Raw genomic sequence first — 22544 nt, 5'->3', positions numbered from 1 at the left:
TATGCAGAAAAGGTGTCTGATGCAAATAGACCCAATCAGATGGGACAAAATGGTTTTGTCAGGATGTATGGAAATAAGAATAGCCAGAAACAGAGGTGGGATTGGATAAGAGCCCCTTTCCAATACAGGCAAATGCTGAAGGTGTGATGTTCCAAATTAAGGGGATTACATGCCTCCATTCTTTCCTCTGCCCTCTTGTACGCATAACCAAATTGCTTCGCTGTTTCGTTTCTTTCTCAATAAACTAATAAAAAGGCAAGGCCTGAGTATTGGCATTGAGAATCTACTTTATCATTTTGACTCATAGTAAAACATTTAGTAAGAATGTTTTGTCAAGTAACCTAAAAAAGTGTGTTGCATGTGGTACCATCTAAATTAGTTTAATTCAAGTAAAAAAAAAAAAAAAAAAAATATATATATATATATATATATATATATCATCTATCTGTGTGTGTACTTGTTTATTTATTTATATATATATATATATATATATTAGGGGTGCAACGATTCACTCGTTTTCTCGATGCATCGATTACAAATCCTGACGATGCATATGCATTGATCCTGAAACATGTTTTTTTAATCGTGAATCGTTAATTTCGGTCGATAATCGATGTAAAATGCTAAGAATCGGATTAATCGCGATTCGATAGCGAGTCAGTGCTTTAAAATATACAAACATTAAATTACTACTTGCGCGAATTGATGGAGACGTTGAGCGTCGTCATTCGCGCTCTCACAGCTCTCCTTCACAGAAACGCGCTGCACTCTTTGCCGCCTTGCACTGGATTGCGCTCGCGCTCCAACCGTAGCTCTCATTGACACATTTTGAGAAGCCCACGTTTGAGCTCTCCTCAGGATGGCCACTGCTATTCACATGAGCAGATGACCGCTCTCTATTGAGAAAGCAATAGTTTTGAGTCAAACTGCTCAAGCCATTGCTAAAGTTGACAAGTCATTGTGTGGTTACTACTGTTAAAATAAAACGCTTTCATTGCGTGGAAACGTCACTGTTATTTTCTATAAGATAAAATATTCAAGTTTTACGGAAGTGGGTCATACCATTGACATTACCTGAGCAGTTGAAGTAAAACCCCGCTTATTCAAGGGAGCACATTTATTGCATGGACGGAGCAAACGCATAATGTAAATGTCTAAATGTATACGCACAGTTCCAATGAATGATAAATGAAATTTAACTTAGTGTTGTTAAACTGAATGTGCGAAGGAAACTGCTGAAATAACTACAACATTAACAAAACTCAAATAAGAGTGCGTGGTTTATCTATCAACCAGATGCGCATTAAAGTTGCGTTCGTTAATATAGCAACAGTAGACGTTTTCTTTCAGAATCATTGTAAGGAAAATGTTCCATATAAAGAGAACAAAGAATTTTCTTACTATTCCATGAAGAAAGTTAGTTTAGGATTAGTTGGGAAAGTGCACGATATTCTAAGGTAGTCTCTCCATGTAAGCATTAGTATGTTTAATGTACCTGGAACACTTTAATAAGGTTGTGTAGCCATTAACACTATCCTGAACTATTGTTAACATGAACTAACAATACTTTTAAAGCCTTTTAAAATTTTGGCTTATGCAAATTTCTACAAATGCCAATTTTTTGGCTATTAAAATAAAGTTACGTAGCATCATTAAGAACTAACATGAACTAACATTAACAATGGACAGAAGGTTGTTTTTTGCTCTTACTCTCTGACCTCCTGAAGGTCACTGTGTAATTCTCACTCTTACTAAGACACATTGGGGGAAGCATTACAATAACCCTATGAATGCATATAAAAATGCAGAATTGAATCGAATTAATCGAATCGCATTGATTTTTAATGTGAATCATCTCAAATCGAATTCTTGAATCGAATCGAACACCTATGAATCGTGAATCGAATTGATTCGCTGTCTACACAAAGATTCACAGCCCTAATATAATATATCTAGCAAATAAAGTACATGTTGTTCCATTGTTTAATATTGATAAGTACTATGCAATACTGTGTTTCTTGTAATATTTTGTAGTGCAGGAAAAGTCTTGCGATCATATAGATTCACTCTTAACTGCATTAAATCATATTTGCTTTGTAAAGTAGTTTTCCACAGCTCTGTGGCCTGGTGTGTGAGAGCAGGCTGTGCTGCTACAAAGTGTGCCACAATTCTTTACCCCCTCCAGCCAATTGTGATCTGAATCAGTTTAATTAAGTAACAAATTCGGTTGGCATAGTAACAGCCCAGCTAATTTATCATGGGAAATAGTCTGTGAGACGGACAGGTTGCTCGGCAACAGCCAATGGCAATGCAAAGACGGGCCAATGACAAATTGCACAGGATGCAGATGCTGTGATGGGGGGCCAGCGTGTTTGACTGGCGCTCACATGGGAGCAGTGGCAGAGAGAGGAGAGAGGGGCTCCTCAGGAAACAGACTGTGTCAAAAGGGGGAGGGATGGTTTGATCTGCACAATGCAGGCCTCCTGTGCCAACATCACTAACCGCAGTCTAATAGGCTCTTCAGTCAGACACCCAAAGCTACATAAAACCTACTTTTCTTTTTTCCTAATCAACTGAGCTATTGGTATACGTCACACTTTGGCAGTATTAATGGGAAGATTTAGTGAAGGTAAAGTGATACTCCCATGGAAATGGAAATGTCCAATGGCATGAAGACTACTGCTATGATGATGTCACCAAGGCAATGAAAATGTGCAATTTGCCTAATCAGCAATTCCATTTTAGAACTGCCACATCCAAGCATTTTTGTGCAATGTGCACCATCCTGTTGAGGATATGTAACATCTAATCCAACATCTAACTTCTAAAATGATTTGTTACGTTTACATTTTGCAAAACAAAATGTAATACTTTGTGAGTTCAGTCTAAAGTGGGCTATTTCTAGTCTGTAATAAGTGACGTATCCTCTACAAAATGCTGGGTTAAAAACAACCCAAGTTAGGTTGAAAATTGACAAACCCAGCAGGTTGGGCAAACATTTAACCCAGCTGCTGGGTTTGTCCATTTTCACCACAACTTGGTTTTATTGAACTCAACTATTGTTTAAAAATTACTGTATTGCTTGCTTAAAATGAACCCAAAATATGTTGGAAATTAACATTTATTAATATGTTTAATAAATGAATATTTATTAATACATTTAACAAATAATAATAAAAAAATAAACATTTATTAAATTGCTTATTAATAAATGTTTACCTTTTGATTATCATTGTTGCCTCTAGTAATTATGTGTCTGATTTTTAATTTCCAACCTGTTTTAGGTTAATTTTAAGCCAGCCATTTAGTAATTTTTAAACAATAGTTGAGTTAGCGCGTTAGGCAAACATTTAACCCAACTGCTGGGTTAAAACAACCCAATCACTGGGTTTGTCCATTTTCAACCCAACTTGGGTTGGTTTTTAACCCAGCAATTTTTATTTATTTATTTATTTATTTATTTAGAGTGTAGGTTACTCTAGAAAATAAACCTTGAAAGGACACTATGGTAAATTGGTAAAGTTGGCTAATTATGGAGTGCATTGTGATTGCTTTTTGAAATTTATTTATTTGAAAAAATAATCTGTGGAGTTTGACCATATTAGCATTTCAAAAATGGTTAGTGAGTGCATTTTGAATACCTCTGATTTCAAGTAATGCTACTCGAATGTTACTGTATATTTTATATAAGCCTTTTCAAGCTCGTTTCTGCAGCCATTGTTCTATTCTGCGCAAGTTGTTGAAAAGAAAGGATTTCTTTAACAGAGTATCTATTTACACTAAGTGCAAATAGCGTCCCTTGTTGGCAAAAGCTATTTACGTTAGCTCCGCCCACCAATGTCTGGTTGGGCCACTCAAGTTAAAAAAAAAAAGACACATGGTATTCAACGTCTTCAGTGGCTCAGCAGTAGCGAGTAAGGCTTGAAAGGCGTAAGGCATTTATTTTCAATAAAAATGAAAATAATGTTCTAAAAGTGGAAATAAACTGCCTAATGAGTGTTTAATAATATTAAAAGTGTTTATTGGGTAGGGTTAGGGGAAGGTGTAGGGAGGGTTTTTATTCTCCCAATAAGGCAGTATCCATTTAATAATTTTAATAAATATAATCATTGACACTATGATATTATTGCATCCTGTTAATGTACAAAAATACTGAGGTGCAAATAGTATCTGCCAATATAAAGTATAGCATCTAATTACTATTTACACTTCTTGCAAGTAACTGCTACTTTTACATGGTGTAAATAGAATATATCGCTATTTTCACTTAGTGTAAATAGCATCTAATTTCTATTTTCACTTAGTGTAAATAGCATCTATCACTATTTACACTTAGTGTAAATAGCATCTTAGTGCAAATATTCGCTGCCTTTCTTTAAACCCCTTTCAAATGAAGTAAAGAGATTTCTAAATTATATTTGCTGACATAAAGGTGTACTGTGTTAGCTCTAACATTAAATTTGGAAACTGACCATTACCCAAAAGATAAGATAAAAACTAGTCACATTCAGTTATTTCAAAGGAATTTCAAGTTCATTTTAAGGAATACCATTACACTGAAGGTACAGATTGTGGGAAGCAACCATCTTATTATCTCAGTGCTTCTGAGCTCATGTTTTATAATACAATCTTTCTCTGCTTTCCACAGGCTGCACCTTGTTTAGCAGAAGCAATTACATATTATACTTAATAAATCACAATTCATGCCATAAAAATATGATGGAGAATTTTCTGAAAGCATACCGACTTATTGAAATGTTCTGAAGCAGCCATACAGTTCTAAATTTTTGGGCTATTCGTGGGCGGAGTGTGTGACGATGTGGTGGTATTACATTTTCTTGACAGTGTCTGTAGAGTTCGTCAGCCATTTCTGTGTTTAATATGAACATTTTTGGCGTAATACATGTTTATGGTATGCACAAAGAGGCGTGAGGTCCCGTTTCCTTCCATTTCACAGCACATTTGTAATGGATACTCAGAGATGTGGAACTTCCATCTAGAGATGCTTGCACTAGATGTTTGATGAAAGTTATTCATCACATTTGAATTATTATAATCAGTTTCCTGTCACACTAACTGCTGTGTTCGTTTTTACGATGCTTGTGATGAGAAGCATTTGTTTCTAGCCAGTAATATCGATGAAATTTATATTTTCCATAAGTACTCGTAAAACCTTCAATGCATGACGCAGGGCAGGTCTGCGCAGCGGAGAAACACACACACACACGCACACACACACACACACACAGATAAATGGAGCAATTTAAGAGCCAAACATGTTGTCACCACAAACATCTTTCAAACACAATAATGCCAATGAGAAAGGTTTGTCTCACCAACAAAAACAACGCAACAAGAACTAATCGAGCCAGCGCCCGCCGGCTATAATCCCACTCGCAGTGCCAGCTAAACAGACAGTGAGATCAGCTCTCACCAGTGTGAATTATTCTCTAAATTACACAGTGAGACACACAAATAAGAGCTGTGAGCAAACGACGGACGGATAAAAGTCATAATTAACGAATAAAAGCGGTACAGAATCAACTGAGGGGCAGGAAAGCATTAGTCTTATATGCAGCGAGAGATGCAAATTCCCAGATGCTGCTACGCCATAGGTAGAATAAGATTGTCACTCTAATGCCTCTCTGAGGTCCTGATGAGCTTGGGAATAAATATGCAGAAAAGCCTTTCAGGGAAAAAAAAGAGGCAATCAAGGGTAGCAGCGGCACGGGTCGGACTATAAATCTTTGTCTGTTTCAATCGCCGCTGTGGCCGAAACGGTGTAAAATTCGAGCAGGGATGTCATCAATTTCTGTTAGCTCCTCTGTCCCTCTTTGTGTCGACAGCATGGCCGTGATGGATTGATTTTGTCACTTGGGCTCAGTTCACAGTATGTTAACATGGAAGGGCAGAGTTGGGTTATGGAGAAAGGGTTATTAGAATCCTAGATGTGACCGGACGCTTGTGCAGGCTCTCTCTCTCTTTCTTTCTCTGTTCTCATTTCAGCCAAAATCTGACAGATACACTAAAACAGGGGAATGAATGCGACTGGACAGATGTTGCCATGATATCATAGGATATGATAGATATTGGTGTCAATCTTGAACTTCAATGTTGAATTACTTAAATGGGGATATATCAGTAAGCACAATAAATAGGAAGCAAAATCTTAATGGGAATAAAAAAGCCAGAAAAAAAGGGTAAAAATTATGCAGCCCACATATGTTTAGATGTTCATAGAGGACTATTCTGGGTTCAGTACAATGAGTTCAATCACCAGCATTTGTTACCACAAACAATAATTTACACCTGTTCTTTGTTTTCTTAAAAAATAAATAAATAAAAGGTTTCAGTGAGGCACTTAAAATGTGCAAAGTTTTTGAGGATAAAAAAGCATTTTGAAGATTTTGAAACAGAAGCGGATTATAATTGTATAAAATCACTTACATTAGTTATTATTTTGTTAAAATCTGCTTTATTTGATCTGTTTTCCTTTCATTTTTACTGTTGTTTTGGGTGTTACATTGTCACTGCAGAAAAGTTGTAAATATATATACTGAAAGTTGGTAAGCGAGTTCTTAAACACTAAAATCATGTGAACATGCATATCGTTTGTTTTGTATGTTTGTCTAGCATTTTAACGTTTTTGTAACATAACCTTCACTGAACCAAGATTATTGCTTTTTTTATTAAAGGGAGAGACAAAATTATTTTGTTGGTAACACTTTATTTTAGGGTCTTTTGCTTATTACCGTGCATATTACTAGAATATTGGCTGTTTATTAGTACTTATTAAGCACATATTAATGCCTTATTCTGCAAGACCTTATTCTACATTCTTAATCCTTCCCAATACCTAAACTTAACAACAAAGGGAAAAGTCGTAGTTAATAGTATGTGTTCCCCATACTAAAGTGTTACCTTTTTTTATTTAAAGAAATTTTTCATAGTAATCAATATCATGTCACAAGTGCTGTTGATTGAATCTGCTGTGAAGACTTTCTGCTTGAATGTGATACTCAGAAATATACATTTATGGCTCTTTAATTCAGCATTGTGTGATAAGGTCAAAATCAGGGATATATTTTTACAAGGATGATTCATGGAAGAGCCAGATGCATTTTATAGAATTTAACAGGCAGAATCATCTATTGAATGAACTATTCCCAGGGAGTATGACGACAATAAGTCTAAAGTAATGTAGGCTAAGTAGGAATATGTAGGCCAATCTATATTTCAGACAGTAAAGCACTTAATGTGGTTGAATAAAGCTAAGCATGTATATATTAATAAATTATATATATATATATATATATATATATATATATATATATATTATAGTGTAGAAATTTTAGTATTTTAGGAATGGAAGGTTTTAGGTTTGAATTCTTGAGCAAGGCATTTAGCTTCATGTCCTTATAACATGGCGTGAGAGTTGTGCAGTGATAAAGCTGAAAGGACTTTGGATCTGGAGTGGTATAGCACTGAGAGCAAAAGTTCATAAAAATATTTTAAAAAGTAATACTTTACCACTTTGTTTGAAATGAAATTCTATCTCAAAGGAAAATACCTTTTGTTTTGCATGCATTGAAAAGGAAATAATGCTTACAGATTTTAACATAGTTGTGAAACTGAAAGTAAAATTAAAGTCTTTATAATATTTTGCTTTTCATATACTCAAAAAGATGAACCCGCTATAACTACTGCACCATTAGTCCCAATATTCCCTTTGGATTAGACATCCTTTACATTTTCAGACACTGTGTTCAAATCCCAGACAGATGATTTAAGAATTCCTGGTTATCATTGTCAGTTGTAGATATAAGACCAGGCGAAGGCGGCAAGAGGCCAGGATGAGGTCAGGAGAGCAGGCATCATTAGCAGCGGGCCGCCCCTCTGCTTCCTGTTTCATGTGTGTTCGGAGTCTGCACTCCATTCCCCATGCCCATTAGGTGAGAAATCCTGGCAGATAATTTGTTTAGTAAATGAAACAGATGTCTTTTCCGATTTTTTGGAGTGTGTTCCCGGGAGATTCTCCTCCCCTCCGTCCAGGGGGTCAGGCCGAATGCATCCGAGGGGTGGCTGGAAGGGAGAAGAAAAAAATAACAAGGCACAGCAAAGTGCCTGGGGAGCGCAAACATCATTCACTTCTCCCATAATCATCAAGGCGATGCTCGGATGCCTCCTTAATTTACATAATACCATCCTGACACTTTTACTCTAGCTATCCATCACCGGCAGGATGAGGCCTTCTCCTTTCTGTCTCTTTTCCTCCCTCTGATTGTGTCTTGTGTTTATCTGGCCAAGCACAAAAGATTGATTCCCCACTGTTTCTCTCCCTTATGTTCAGCAGATATGAATTTTTGCAGAATGATGAAGCACCGAGTCAGCTAATAATAAACAGAAAACACATATTCAAAAAAGAAAAAAAGATGAAAGAACAACACGCAAAAAAAACAACAACAAACAAACAGATATTAGAATTACACAATTATTTCTTAAATGTAATAATAGTTTAATTAAGTAGTTGAACCCTCGTGTTGTGTTGTCTTAGAGACCCCCAAAGCCATTTTAACATACTTAACATGAATTTGAAATTTCATGATGTTTTATAGATTTAATGAATTTTCATGTTTTCTGATTGGATTACCAGGGCTCTAGACTACAATGCTTATAAATGTGAAAAATAAAATGTGCAACAGTATTTTAAAATCTGTCGACAGTTGATAAAGCTTTATGTACGTCCATCATCAGATATCATCTCGTTAGAGCATGTGCCAATGTTACGGCATGAGCGATGATGTCAATTTTGCAAAATGGCTCTTGTGAACTGGTTCTTTTTTAATGAGTCAGTCAAAAAGAATCATGAAATTAACTTGTTGGTGATTAAAGGCTGGCCCACGATAAAAGATTTTTAAAATTTGAGTGTCAATAAAAATCATAGATTTAACTGTTTTGTTTGTATAATGTGTGGAGTGCCGCGATGTGACCAAGACAGCACAACACACGCTAACAGATTCCATTGACAAACAACCAACTGTGAACACGGGAAATCTCGCAAAATCTCTCGTGGTCAAACGTGACTTGCAAGTAAACAAACATAGCGAACGACAGGCAAGAAGGAATGGCGATAATAGTTTTTGGACGGCTTTTTACAAAAAAAATCGCTGAAAAAAAAAAAGAAAAAAAGGTTTGGGAATCTGTAGAACCATCAAGATAATCGTGACTTTACCTAGGATTTTCGGAAGGGGATAACCGATCCCAAAATCGGCCCGATTATCTTGTAGTGTGCGAGTGCCTTTACTTTGCGACCATTAAACAAGTACATTCTATATCAAGGATGAGCAGCTGGAAGCATGCGGCCCGCCATGTCTTTGAATACGGCCCGCTGGACATTTGAAAAGCAAGTAATGTAAAGATTGCGTTCAAATTATAATGTTAATACTAAATCAATCCAGGAGAGGTCGCTATTTCCAGCCGATCCCTGTATTAATAACAGCGTAGTATGTGCACGCTAATGTGAAAGTTAACTAAAATTAGCAAAAATACATGAAAAATAAAAATCGTGTTTTCACCATCCAGTCAGGATGGTTAAGGGATTATCTTTTTACCAAGTTCAAGGGGTCACCCATATGTTTGATTTGTTTGGAAACGAAATCTGTAATGAAAGATTTTATTGTAAACTACCACTGCACTGCTCACAAAATCTGCTTTCTGAAAACAAAGTTTCCCATTTGTATTAGCAAAATTGCACAAGTTTAACAGTTCATAAAATCTTTTAAAAAAATTACATTAATTGTACATTGATTTCCCATATTAAAAAGTAAATTGAGTAAGACAGTGTAAAAGGTGCGAGTGTGGATTAGTAATCTGGCCCCCTGGTATTAAGGAGAAAAAATGTTGGCCCTCGTCACTATCAAAGTTGCCCATCCCTGTTCTATATAGTATGAATGTGTGTAGTATGAATGAAATTCAGATGTACTACATTCGCCATGTACACTACACTGTCATGTGACCTACTGTGTCAATTGCATTCCTTCACCACCATTCACAACTCCTCTCCCGTGGCTTCATGGGATAGTAAAGTGTCCATTGATTGTGCACTTCAGAATCTCGGTGGTAGAGATGAACCGGTCAACCAGCCAGAAATCAGAACCGGACGGTTCCAATTTATGGCCGTTCAACTGGTGCATCACTAACACAGAGATAACGCCAATGTCTATTCTGGATTTGCAATCATTTCCCAAAATGTCATTTGTGTAGAAACATTACGAAGTCTGTAAAAAAAAAAGGACAAGAGACAGGACACGCTGAGGACGGACGCAAAGAGGAGAAACAGATGCGCCAGCAGAGCAAATACTGTACCAGGCACAGCAAGCTCACTGTTTACAATGCTTGAAATCTAGGAAATAAAATATAAATATTGAATTGAGGTGGAGGTTTTTATGAATGTATCTCTGAAGGGAACTTCAGAGAAGTTTTGATGACATTTATTCCTAAAGTAAAGTGTTTATAAGCGCAGCGCTGCTTTGTGTACAGCGGTAACCAAAGAAACCGCTGCTGTTCTGTTTTTCTGTTTTTTTTTTTGTTTTTTGCAGGTGTCTTATGTGGCATAATTTCACAAATATAAAGTTAGACCATTCTGTATTTGCTTAAAATCTTGAAATTATACAATCTAATTAAAAACAATTGCTAATGCTAACAATCTTTGTTTGGATCGTGATTAAAATGCAGTGGTTGCTTCTAATTTCAAATGGCTACAAATATTTTTTTAAGGCCGGTTTGCCTGTTATAGAGCAAGTAAACAAATAAATTTGCTTAAAGAAAAAAAAAAAATCTGAATCAGCCATGAAAAATCATGATTGGTGCATCATTACTTGGTGGAAGTAGTAGTTCATCTGGATATTCTTTGCCTACTGTGTTTTTCAAATTCTATTCTCTGATACAAATACTCTGTTGTTGGCTTACATTTTCAGCACACTATAGAGTAGGGAAGTATGTGACTGTCCCTCACTAAACTACAAGTCATTTTTTAGTATGTCCGAATCTAAATGAACTGTGAACAGCTACTGTAATGTGTGCATTAGGTTTGTGTGACCTACATCAGTCTATGTACTGACTGGTTATTCATATGGCATTTTGTAATTAAATATGTAGTTTATTCACAACAGAGCTTATTCCATTGAACATTAGTGATGGTATTCTTTAAAACTGCTTTAAACTGCAATTTTAGAACTTTCTGATCAGGCTTTCTCAAGCCAACTTCAAAGTTTGTCAACAAACTTTTTTTTTCTAGTTAAATATTTATTCACAACAGATCTTCCATTGAACATCAATAATGGTATTCAAAAATTATTTACATAAAGTATTATTGGTTATTGTTTAACATGCAGTATGAGGAGGAAGGTTGAATCAACACTATGGAACATTATATTTTTTTTATTTATTTATTTTTACCCCAACCAGCTTAGTTTATATACTTAATTCATAGTTCATATACTTAAACATCCTCTTTTCTTGAAATGTTACTGATACCAACTGAAACTGCTACTTTACTTTTTAAAGCCCCGCGGGTTGCTGGGATTGACCTAACAGAGTCATGCTCGTGTTTACTTCAGATATCCTACCTGTATCCTTTCTGACTCATGTTTTATGAATAGGCTTTGGAAAAATATACAACACACTTTGCTTTGCTTTTTTTCCCCCAGTCACAGTCTTCAAAGTTTCCTTTACGATAACCAAAAACCATTAGCTGCTGTCAAACCCAGGAGAAGAGAGATTATTTTTTTTATTGAAATAAGATTAAAATGATAACTTTGACTGCGGCCTCCACCTGATAAAATATTTCAGCTCATAAGCGTGGTGTAGGCACAGGGATTAGAGCAGAGGGAGAGAGAGAAATTCATAATGTATAATAAGACAAAAGGTGTCATGGGAAATAACACTGATATTAAAATTAGAAAGTGACGCAATCTATATGAAAAATGCAGATTTAAAAATGTAAATGATGATCTAGGATTTCTTAGAACAAAAGTATCAGAAAAGTAAGGTGTAGAGCTGTCAGATGGCCTGCTGGTCTGTGACCTTTTGATTTGTTTTAACTTTAATAATTAGAAGAGCAGGTTTATGTTATAGCCTATGTGCTATACTTCTAAATATTTAAAAAAATGTTTCTGTTGAAGAAAGGTTAGTCATGAAAAAAAAAAAAAAAAACATAATTTAACCTCATCATGATAGTTCATACTGCTGAATTCTAGTGCAGAATTTTTTTTTGAATGTTTAAGAGAGACATCTGTGACATTTGAGAAATTGAGATTCTTAAAATGGAAAGTTCAATATTGCCAGTTTAAGGACAATTACAATAAATTTACAGTTTATGATAAATATTTAAGAATGTGAAACAATAAGGTGCACAGTAAGGCTTCTGACTTTCTACCCTGGACCTCTTCTAGGTGCATAAGCAATGCACTGATGTGAAGTGATGAAATAAGCTGGATGATGAACTATAATGAGGACACAGGGGGGACCAGAATCCCGCAATACCTCATTTTCAAAAATAGTGAAGGTTAATAGGTGGCATTGGGCACCATTCTTGTAAATTTAAACCTTGTTTATAATGAAATAATGACCTGAATGCGATTAGCATACTGTGGTACACAGAAGGGAGATTGACACCACATGGGGGACATTGCGGAAGGAGATACTTTTCTGTGGGGTAACACCTCAGGAATAAGGTGAAGAAAGACAGGCTGTTGTGCTGTTTTCAAGCCGACACTTTCCATTTCCAAAGACATCTGTGTCTTGTCATTTAACTTGATCTGACCTTGACACTATGTTTTTGGCATTTACTGTATCTTACTTCTGGAACTAAACTTTTAGAATTTCTCATTAATAGCCCATCTTTATAAAAAAAAATGTGCACAATAATAATTCTGTTATTATAATTTATATAATTATAATTATTTATGTTCACGTGTGTGTGTGTGTGTGTGTGTGTGTGTGTGTGTGTGTGTGTGGTCCTGGTTAAACCTATGTTATGGGGACCAAATGCTGCACAAAGATACAGTAGTAATCCCAGAAATGTTTGACATTGTGGGGGCATTTATTTATTTATTTTTTGGTCCTCAAGAGGAAATCAGCTTATAAATTATGTTTAAAAAAAAAAAAATACGGTAACACTTTACAATAAGGTTTATTTGTTAACATTTGTTAATGTATTAACTAACATGAACTAACCATGAGCAATACATTTGTTACTGTATACTGTTACAGTATTCAGCTGTTCATAGTTTGTTCATGTTAGTTCACAGTGCATTAACTAATGTTAACAAATGCAACTTTTTTTTTTTTTTTAATAATGTATTAGTAACATTAACAAAGATGAATAAATGCTGTAGAAGTGCAGTTCATTATTAGTTCATGTTAACTAATGAACCTGATTGTAAAGTGTTACCAAAAATGCTTTCTGCATTTTGTGAGGGTTTTGTTTAGGGGTAGGTTTGGACCAAACTGGTGGGGACCAAACAGAAGATTGAGATCACAAAGATTGTAATACCAGCAATCTTTTTCCTTGTGGGGACATTTTTTTGGTCCTCATGAGGAAAATCAATTATAAATCATACTTTTTTTTTTTTTTTTTTTATAAAGCTGCTGTCCGTAACTTTATTTGGTTAAAAAATGTACATAGCCAGCCAGTGTTCAAAACTACCTCCTTACCTTAGCCCAATTCACAACAGTAAGCTTGTAATAATGTTTTATAATTCGGGTGGTACTGGTGGGTTTTTGTGGGAAATTCGAGCATGTTGCCGTTTGTCATTGCGTCATGTCTGTGTATACATAAAGAACGAGTCCCAGCTAGTAGGCTATATCGCATTGGAGGCAGATCATTTATAGCCTTTTCTTACAGCAGCTGGAATAATTAAACTTATCATTTTGATGGCAGATTGTATGGTATGACAAATTAATGTTCGAGATTAGACAGTACAGATACTGAAATCTACAGGTAACGCTAATCAGGGCTCTGAACCGATTCAAGGAACGAAGACGAAAACCGGAAACTAACGAAATTTTGACTGGAACGTAACCAGAAACGAATTTAATCACTCTGAAGAGAAACGCTAATTTTAAATGGCCATTAACCGGTTAATAATGTTATTTTATCGTTCTGTTTAATATTTTGATTTGGCAGTTAACCAATCACGAATTCAAATAGTACAGCCTATGCAAATGTGATGCTGACGCATTCAAAGTGAGTGAAATGCCCGCGCTGACGCGCTTAGGCTCAGCTGTCAAGTCATCATAGGTTAGGTAAGTCACAATGGCAATGCCCTGGCTCTAGTTTTTTTAGATGATATATGTCACCAATCGTCAAGCATTAGGCCTACATTTAAGTGAAAATGAATGTCAAGTAGGCTAATATACAGCTTGTTGTGCGTTTTGAAACCAGCGAAAATTGCACGATATGTAGAACATGAGTTCACACTATGTCACATCACGCACATGCAGCGCTTCTGTGAACAGAGAAAACAGAATAAAACAATAGGCCTACATAACACATATACAATAAAAGGAAATAGGCCTATAAGCTACGTGAAATATTTCACTTAAATAATTAGGTCTATTAACAAAACGAAAGTGGTTCATTGCGGCGCAATCCAAAGATCTAGGAAAGGAAACAGACATTCTGCTTGCTTTCGTTATTTGAGTGTCTTTTGTAAATGTATGAATTATGTCTTGCTTTTACCTGTATGACCATAAATTACGGACTACAGTTTACTGTCTTAGAAGGAAAAAAATTCCAGTGGTCGCGCCGGCGCCTCACGCATGCGCACACACAAATTCTTGCATTGCTTAGGCTACTTGATATCACAGCTGTTAAATATTAAAATAAAATACAATCAACCAAACATATAAAACGTTACACTGCTTAATTCAATTCTGCAATAGGCCTACAATCTGCCGTTTACCACCCGTGACCACCGCCTGACTGTGCTGTTATGTGAAGGATGATGTCGATAATGAGAGTGAAGTATAAAGCTTACATAATAAATAATACTTTAGCATTCGTCTCGAAAATAGAAACAGTTGGATTTGTGCCGAATAAGAAAGGTAGGCTTCAGATTCACTTTAAATTAATTCGTTTTGCGTCTTATTTAGTTTTATTTCTAATAAATAAACCTGTTTCTTGCCTTGAATAGCAATAGAAGCTGGAATGGCATTAAAAAAGAAAAGATTTTTTTTATTTTTTATTCGTTTTGGCTTGATGTTTATTTATCCTGAATAGGCCATCTGTTAACTTTAGATGTTTTGTGGTAAAATAAAATAGGGCAGTTTTGTTCATAATTTATTTTTACAAACATTATAAACAAAGCTATAAAGGCTACGCTATTTGTAAACATTTTACTTTACCGATAAATTACATTATTTCTGAATAATAAAATTCGATATAAAATTATTTTATTATGAATATTAAAATTAAAATATCTTGAAAAAATACTTTAATTTATAAACCGTTGTTTTTCCTTTTGTTCAATAGGTTTACATTAGGACAGAATCTTGTTATAAAGATAATTGTAGTCCTATTAGCTAAGACGGCAAATACTCTTTGTTTTTTAATAAATAAAATGCTGTACGTATTATTATTATTATTATTATTATTATTAAGTAGGCTACATACAAACAAAAAAAAAAGTAAAAAAATAACGTTTTTAATTTTTCTGATTAAACCGTTTTCGTAACGTTAATAATACAGAAGGAACGCTGGAACAGAAACGTTAAAATACAGATTCTGCTCGGAGTGAAACGATTGAAATTTTTTTTTTTTTTTTTAAGCCCTGACGCTAATACACACTAAATACATGTAGTCACGCAATGCTGATATTGTTAACATTAACAATTTGAGAACAAAGTATAACAATAATAATAATTTCATGGTTTGACGTGATATGAGCTAAGTGATAGATTTAACCATTGGCAGCGCGATTTGTTGTAATGCTTTTTTTCCTAGGTCAGAACAAAAGTGGCAGACATGTTACTTAGATGTTACTTACTTACAAATGACATTTTCCGGTGAAAATTCTTTCTTTGGTCATACTTCCAAGACTACAGTCTGTGATTCCAAAGTACAGTATCCACACCGATGTGGTGACTGACCGCAAACATTAGATTAATCCACGCTGAGGAGCCATGCCGAGGCACAACGCACGTAAAGATAATAATTCCGCAAACAACTGCAATTGCAGGTTTCAAACAGAGATGGCGACAAAGAGGCAAAATTGCGGACTGCAGCTTTAAACTAATAAATTATTGGTAATTGTCGTACAGAAAACAAAGAAGTGTTGTTCTGTGCTAAACCCCACAATTCTGTAGTCATCTAACTGTGTTATATATGTGAACATTATAACTCTTATTTAGTCTGTATCAAGTAATTCATAATTTATAAAACCTGGCTCAAGTAATGTTTAAGAGGAAGCATTTCCGAAAGAGTAAGAATATGAGGAGGCCATTTAGTGGATAAAGGAGGAAGGCTGTGTTTGATACAAGCCTCCCAGAGGGGCTCTCTGCCACCAAACAATGTACCAAGTTCCAGTTCCAGCCACCAGCTTCTGAAAGCTGACCTAGCATATGTCCTCGATGACCAGATCGTGAAGGTCACTGAGCAGTCGAGAAGACGTCTAAATGCTTTCCATAGATAGATAGATAGATAGTTTTTTAATCTTTGATGCAATCAAAATGTTATACTAATGTTATACTAGAATTTTTCTTTCTTTCTTTCTTTCTTTCTTTCTTTCTTTCTTTCTTTCTTTCTTTTCTTTCTTTCTTTCTTTCTTTCTTTCTTTCTTTCTTTCTAGTTTAGAAAACCAATTATGTTAATCTATTTAAATGCAAAAATTATGGAACATAGCAGAGTTGTAAAAAGGGGAAAGTACAGTGAGAAAATAACACAGCATACAAACTTCAACGCCTGCACAGGTGGTGGAGGTTTCCTAAAATTATGACAATTTCAAATATTTTAGTATTGATATGTCCCATAATGAGCCAAACAGATGGCAAAAACAGAACGACAGCATCCTCAAATTCAAAACACGCAAAGCGCGTTAAGAAGTCTAACAAGTATATTTTTTTTACATGTGGTAGTGTGGCTATTATCACAAGGGTAGCGCTGAATGAGAGCTCTTAAACGCTCCTCTTCCTTTGAAAAAAGGGGATCTATTTTTTGCCCATTAGCATTGGCATTAAAACTCATTATTTTCCTCGACTGTGCTAACCATCTCCTCCCACGTTAGACATCATTACTGTTATTATTCATATCATTGCTTTAAAGGACAGAGAGATGTCTTGGTACTTAGCGCTCGCATTTGTTCGACTGCTGGTGGGAAGATTTTTTTTTCTTCTGTTGAATTATTTTATTTATATATTTTCTTGAAATTGGTATCATAATAGAAGTTATTGTGTTGGCAGAGCGTAAAACTGGCGCTTGTTTCTTAATACTGTGGAAGCTCACCTGACCTAAAACCTTGAGACTGTAAATTTCATTTTTATATATGCCAGTTTCATAGCATAATAAGCTGCTGTACCTGTATGGCACGTACCATCAACGAGCTTTTTAACATCCCACCCCACACCTGCACTCCCACTCCGTTAGAGTTAAGTTTCAGTTTCCGAGTGCTCCTCAAAGTGCTTGTTTTTCAACTCCATTTGATCCTTATCAAACTTAGAGAAAAAATAAAACAGAGAGAGGAACAGGGTGGCATCTGTGATCTCTAGTGACCCTTTCCTCACTCTCTCCTGCCAGGCCAGTCTGGGGATTGACACATCAGATGAAGATATGAAGTGGTGGGTGTGCGTGGAGGCGGGCCAGGCGCCCAGCGAGTCCCCGCGCTTCTCACTTGGTTAACACCTCACACAGAGCACAGAGCCAGGAATACACTGCCTCTCTCTCTCTCTCTCTCTCTCTCTCCCTCTCCCTCTCCCTCTCCCTCTCTCTCTCTCTCCCTCTCCCTCTCTCTCTCTCTCTCTCTCTCTCTCTCTCTCTCTGACTAAAACAGTTCATTTGGACCTGCAGGGTCTTCTGCTCCTCAGAGCTTCCACTGATGGAGGTGGGAGATATTCTTAACTAACAGCGGAAGAACAAGAATGGTTATTGAACAGTTTTATCACCAATTGTTTGCGCGTATGTAACTTGTCTTTCATAGACCTTGTCTTTCATTTTTGTTGCATTGTTTTTTGTTTTTTTTTGTTTTTGTATCAGATTTGCAGATTTCAGCTTTTTTTTTTACTTTTGCTATATGAAGATCAGAGTAAGTTTTGGAAACTTTGTATAGCGCTTCATTTTTTTTCTACTTTTAAAATGCATTTTATGTATAGATTTTATTTAGGTTCTATTTTGTCATTTTTTACACAAATTATGACTGTCCCATGGTTATGACATAATTTCCATCATGTCCAACAATTTAGCAATTTAACAATTTGTGTGAAATTACAAAGTAATTTTAAATTTGTAAATTTAAAGTAAAATAAAAAAAGCTATGTTAAATATATATATTATAAAATTTATAATAATAATGTTTCATAGCTATGCTTTTTGTTTATATCTTAAATATTATGTTGTGTATTTAAGATAATTAAAAGTTGTGCAATGTCATTTTCGCCATTTAATTCTGTTAAACAAAATACATGCAATGAAATGTGATGGATAAGACACTGTGGTGGAAATGTTTATGACGTATTAGAATAAAATGGTGAAACTGACAGAATTTACTGATGCATATATGTCCACTTTTAGACATTGTTAGTTGACAAATTGAATAAAACTAGCAAGACTATAAAACATATTTTATGAAAGCTTCTAAACATCCACATGGCCAAAAGCGCCCTAGTTGAAGAAACATCCAATTTTTGTAAGTGTGTTAACTTTTAACCGTAAATGTTACCCTTTTTAAAGGGTTAGTTCACCCAAAAATGAAACTTCTGTCAATAATTACTCGCAATCATGTCATTCCAAACCCATAAGACCTTCATTTATCTTCAGAACACAAATTAAGATATTTTTAATGAAATCTGAGAGGTATCTGAACCACACATATGCAGCAACGTCATTGCTTAAGGTTATGAAGCGACGAGAATACTTTTTGTATTTGTCAACAACTTTGTCTCTTCCCTGTCATTCTCCTATTCTTCCAGGTTCTACGTCAGAATGCTGGCTCCTGCGTTAGCATCATACGCATGCGTTGCGCTGCTCAGGTGAACAGCATCAGCCAATACTGAGCTGACATAGTGTTCATAGTGACATGACATAGTGACATGGTGTTCTGACATAGAACCTGGAAGCGCTGAACGTAAACAGCATAGGAGAATGACAGGGAAGAGATGAAATTGTTGAATAATTATTTTTGTTTTGTTTTGTTTTTGCACACAAAAAGTATTCTCTTCACTTCATAACATTAAGGTTGAACAACTATAGTCACATGGACTATTTTAACGATGTCTTTACTACCTTTTTGGACCTTGAAAAGGCAATGACGTTGCTGCCTATGTGGGTTCAGACACTTCCTTGATTTCATCAATAATATCTTAATTTGTGTTCCGAAGATGAACGAAGTTCTTGGAATGACACGAGGGTGAGTACTTAATGACAGAAATTTAATATTTGGGTGAACTAACCGTTTAATGGTGTGATGCTGTTGAAACTCAAAATGAGTGAGTTTGAGAAACTCAACCAGGGGTTGCCAGGTCTGCGGGTGGGTGGATCAGAGTGGCAAATTTGTATTCAAATTTGAAAAGTATCCCAGTTCCATGGGAAAACCGCGGACTTGACAACACTGAACTCAACAGTAACCTGTATTTACATGCAAGGAATGTGACATTGTATTAGAAGAATGTGTTTAACCACTGCTGAGTCTATTTAAATCAAGGCTTAGAAGATTAATAACCGGTTTGGTTAAATCAAGAACAAGAGATCAAAGTCCTCTGCTTTAAATGATAGACTGCATTTCATTCACTAATGGAGAATTAGAGGCAGCACTGCCTCGCACAGTTATCACCATAAGATCTACGGTCACCTTTGCACTTATAATATGCAAGACATCAACAATTTTATCTTTTTTTTTTTTTTTTTCTCCGAAATTTAAGTGTTCTTGTCCTGAAGTATTAAACTTTATTTCATTTATAAACATGTTTATATATATATATATATATATATATACTTTTAAACTATTTTTTAATAATTTTTAATATTTGTTTGTATTTTTAATATTATTGATTTTTTTATGCTTCATAAATGTTGGAAGAAATTTTATATTAAAGTTGGAAAAGCTTCCGTTGACTTATGTAATGAAAACAGTGATGATGTCAATGTGATTTTTGCATATTAAATTGTTTATGCATAATAAAGAGTGACTGGTCTTGTCATTCTTGCACATGTTTATCCATCTATGGCCACCTTTACACTGTAAAGTCTGTGCCACAAAATGTGAACAAGATGATTAGCAAGCATAAAACCTAAAGCTGTAATCGTTCTTTTATTCCCTGCAGGACTTGCAAAGTTTAATATTATTTATTTTATTCTAATGTTTGGACGCAGTGTAAGTGTGTACACTTGTGTTTGATCAAAACCAGGGAGACTGGGCTCTGGTTGTTCCTTGCAATTAAAGTTTCATGAATACTGAGACAGGAACTTTGAATGGGTCTCCAGTGTGTCTGTAATTACTTTTTGTGGTCACCTTTGAATGGTGATTTTTTTTTTTTGAAGTCTCAACGTTGCTATAAAATTCAGCTTATTTCCTTGTTATTAGTAAGAATATATTACTTTTTTCCACATTCATGCAAGAATGATTTGTATGTTTAAAGAATGCCTTGTACCATTCACACCTTTCTTTTTTTCCCCCTCTCTCTATCTCTGTCCTTATCATCATGGTGGTTGTCATCAATAGCTGATTCCGGCTCTGTTGCTCATCAGTGCCGCAGAGCTCAGGTCTATTTTTTCCTCTGTCCTGTTTACATAATCAAGGCAATCACATGGTTTATGTTATCTACGGCAAACATAAATGCAAGTTATGATTCATATAAAGATAAACTTTCGAACACTTACCTCATTGCAGACTTTGCCCAGTTTTGAGCCATTAAATGAACTAATGACAATGTCGTTCCAAACCTGTATGACTATCTTTCTTCCATTCATGAGTGAATTGTTCATTTGAGTTGGATCTTTTCAATGTGTTGTTTAGTCCAGTTCACTGAATAAATAATTTTGAATCAGGCTGATCTGGTTCACTCAGTTATCCAGTCACACCTGTTAACAGCTAGAAAACTAGAAAACTCGGTCTTCAGAAAACGTGACTACTTTTATGATGCTTTAAGACATTTTCATGGTGCATTTGCATTCTTTTTGAAACTCAAAAGCTCCAGTAACCCTTCGCAAAGTCCCACCCTCCTGTTGCTACGTCCGACAAGTTTTGGGTACCAGCCATGACGCTCTCACGCCACACATTAATGCAGTGGTGTCAAGTATTTGAGTCAATTTAATTAGTTACAGTACTTAAGTATGTTTTGAGTATCAAAGATATTAGCAACTTTTACTCTCTACTTGACTACATTTTTGAATAAGTATATGTACTCTTTACTCCAATACATTTGTGATGAGTAATGCAATTACTCGTTACATTTTGTATGGCACCTAACTTTTTCTGCTGCAGTTTATTTCTGCTGCAAAAGAAGCGATATCACCATCTACAGGGCATTGAAGGTACTATATCTTGTGTGTTTTGCCCTTGTTCACCCAAACTTGTCAACAAGGCTACTTTACATGAATATGAGTGCGTTAGCAGATATATGTTTCATATATGAATTGAGGACCTGGCTGCAGCCGGTGATGAGGCTGATGACGTCCATTGCAAGTAGGCTTTGACTATAATTGTACTTAACATTATTTTATTTATCTGTTGTACTGAAGAGACCTTTTTTTGAGGGATATTGGTTTACTTATGCCCTTCTAGAGCACTTAAGCTTAACTGAGACTTCAGTGTAGATGTTTAAGAAGCTGTTGTGTCAGCCTTGATTTATTGCAATGTCGAGGTGTTCAGTTTTATTTTGATTTCAGAGAAATGTGACTGGTCTTCTCACAAATCAACTGATTCTTGTTTTTCACTGGCATGTCCCTTAGGTGTTGAGGACTAGTGCATCTTTGAGCCTACATTCAGTACAAGTAAAAAACTTAAGTTAAAATCAGATACTTTAAGACTTCTACTCAAACTGCATTGGAATTTGTGACTTGTCATTTTCACTGTAAGGTATCTGTACTTTTACTCAAGTAGATTTCAGGTACTCTTTACACCTCTGCAATAATGTACATGCACCCTCATCATGAGATTATAATTGGATTTTGGCAATATTGTGATTAAATGTTACTTCATGTAAACACAATACTTTGATTAAACTAACATGATTAAGCTAGTAATCGTAGTAAACAATCACAAATAAACTATGTGGCTTACGCCTATTTTAATCACAATAAACAGGCATGTAAACACATTAATCGCATTGTTACC

The 22544-nt window shown here is 35.3% G+C and overlaps 1 long non-coding RNA gene across 1 annotated transcript in view; it reads left to right on the top strand.

Annotated features, from left to right (window-relative positions):
• The window catches only part of LOC127498933 (uncharacterized), a 121839-nt gene extending 101461 nt beyond the window's left edge, over positions 1 to 20378 (top strand). Inside the window, exon 6 of the long non-coding RNA XR_007926002.1 lies at positions 17795 to 20378. This is a non-coding gene — a long non-coding RNA (uncharacterized LOC127498933). The remainder of the gene's footprint in view (positions 1 to 17794) is intronic.
• Positions 20379 to 22544: the final 2166 nt, after the last annotated feature.

This window comes from Ctenopharyngodon idella, chromosome 17 (genome assembly GCF_019924925.1).
Source record: "Ctenopharyngodon idella isolate HZGC_01 chromosome 17, HZGC01, whole genome shotgun sequence".
Lineage (NCBI taxonomy): Eukaryota > Metazoa > Chordata > Actinopteri > Cypriniformes > Xenocyprididae > Ctenopharyngodon > Ctenopharyngodon idella.
Note: the sequence above shows the minus strand (reverse complement) of the source record. Positions and strands in the feature narration are given on the sequence as shown.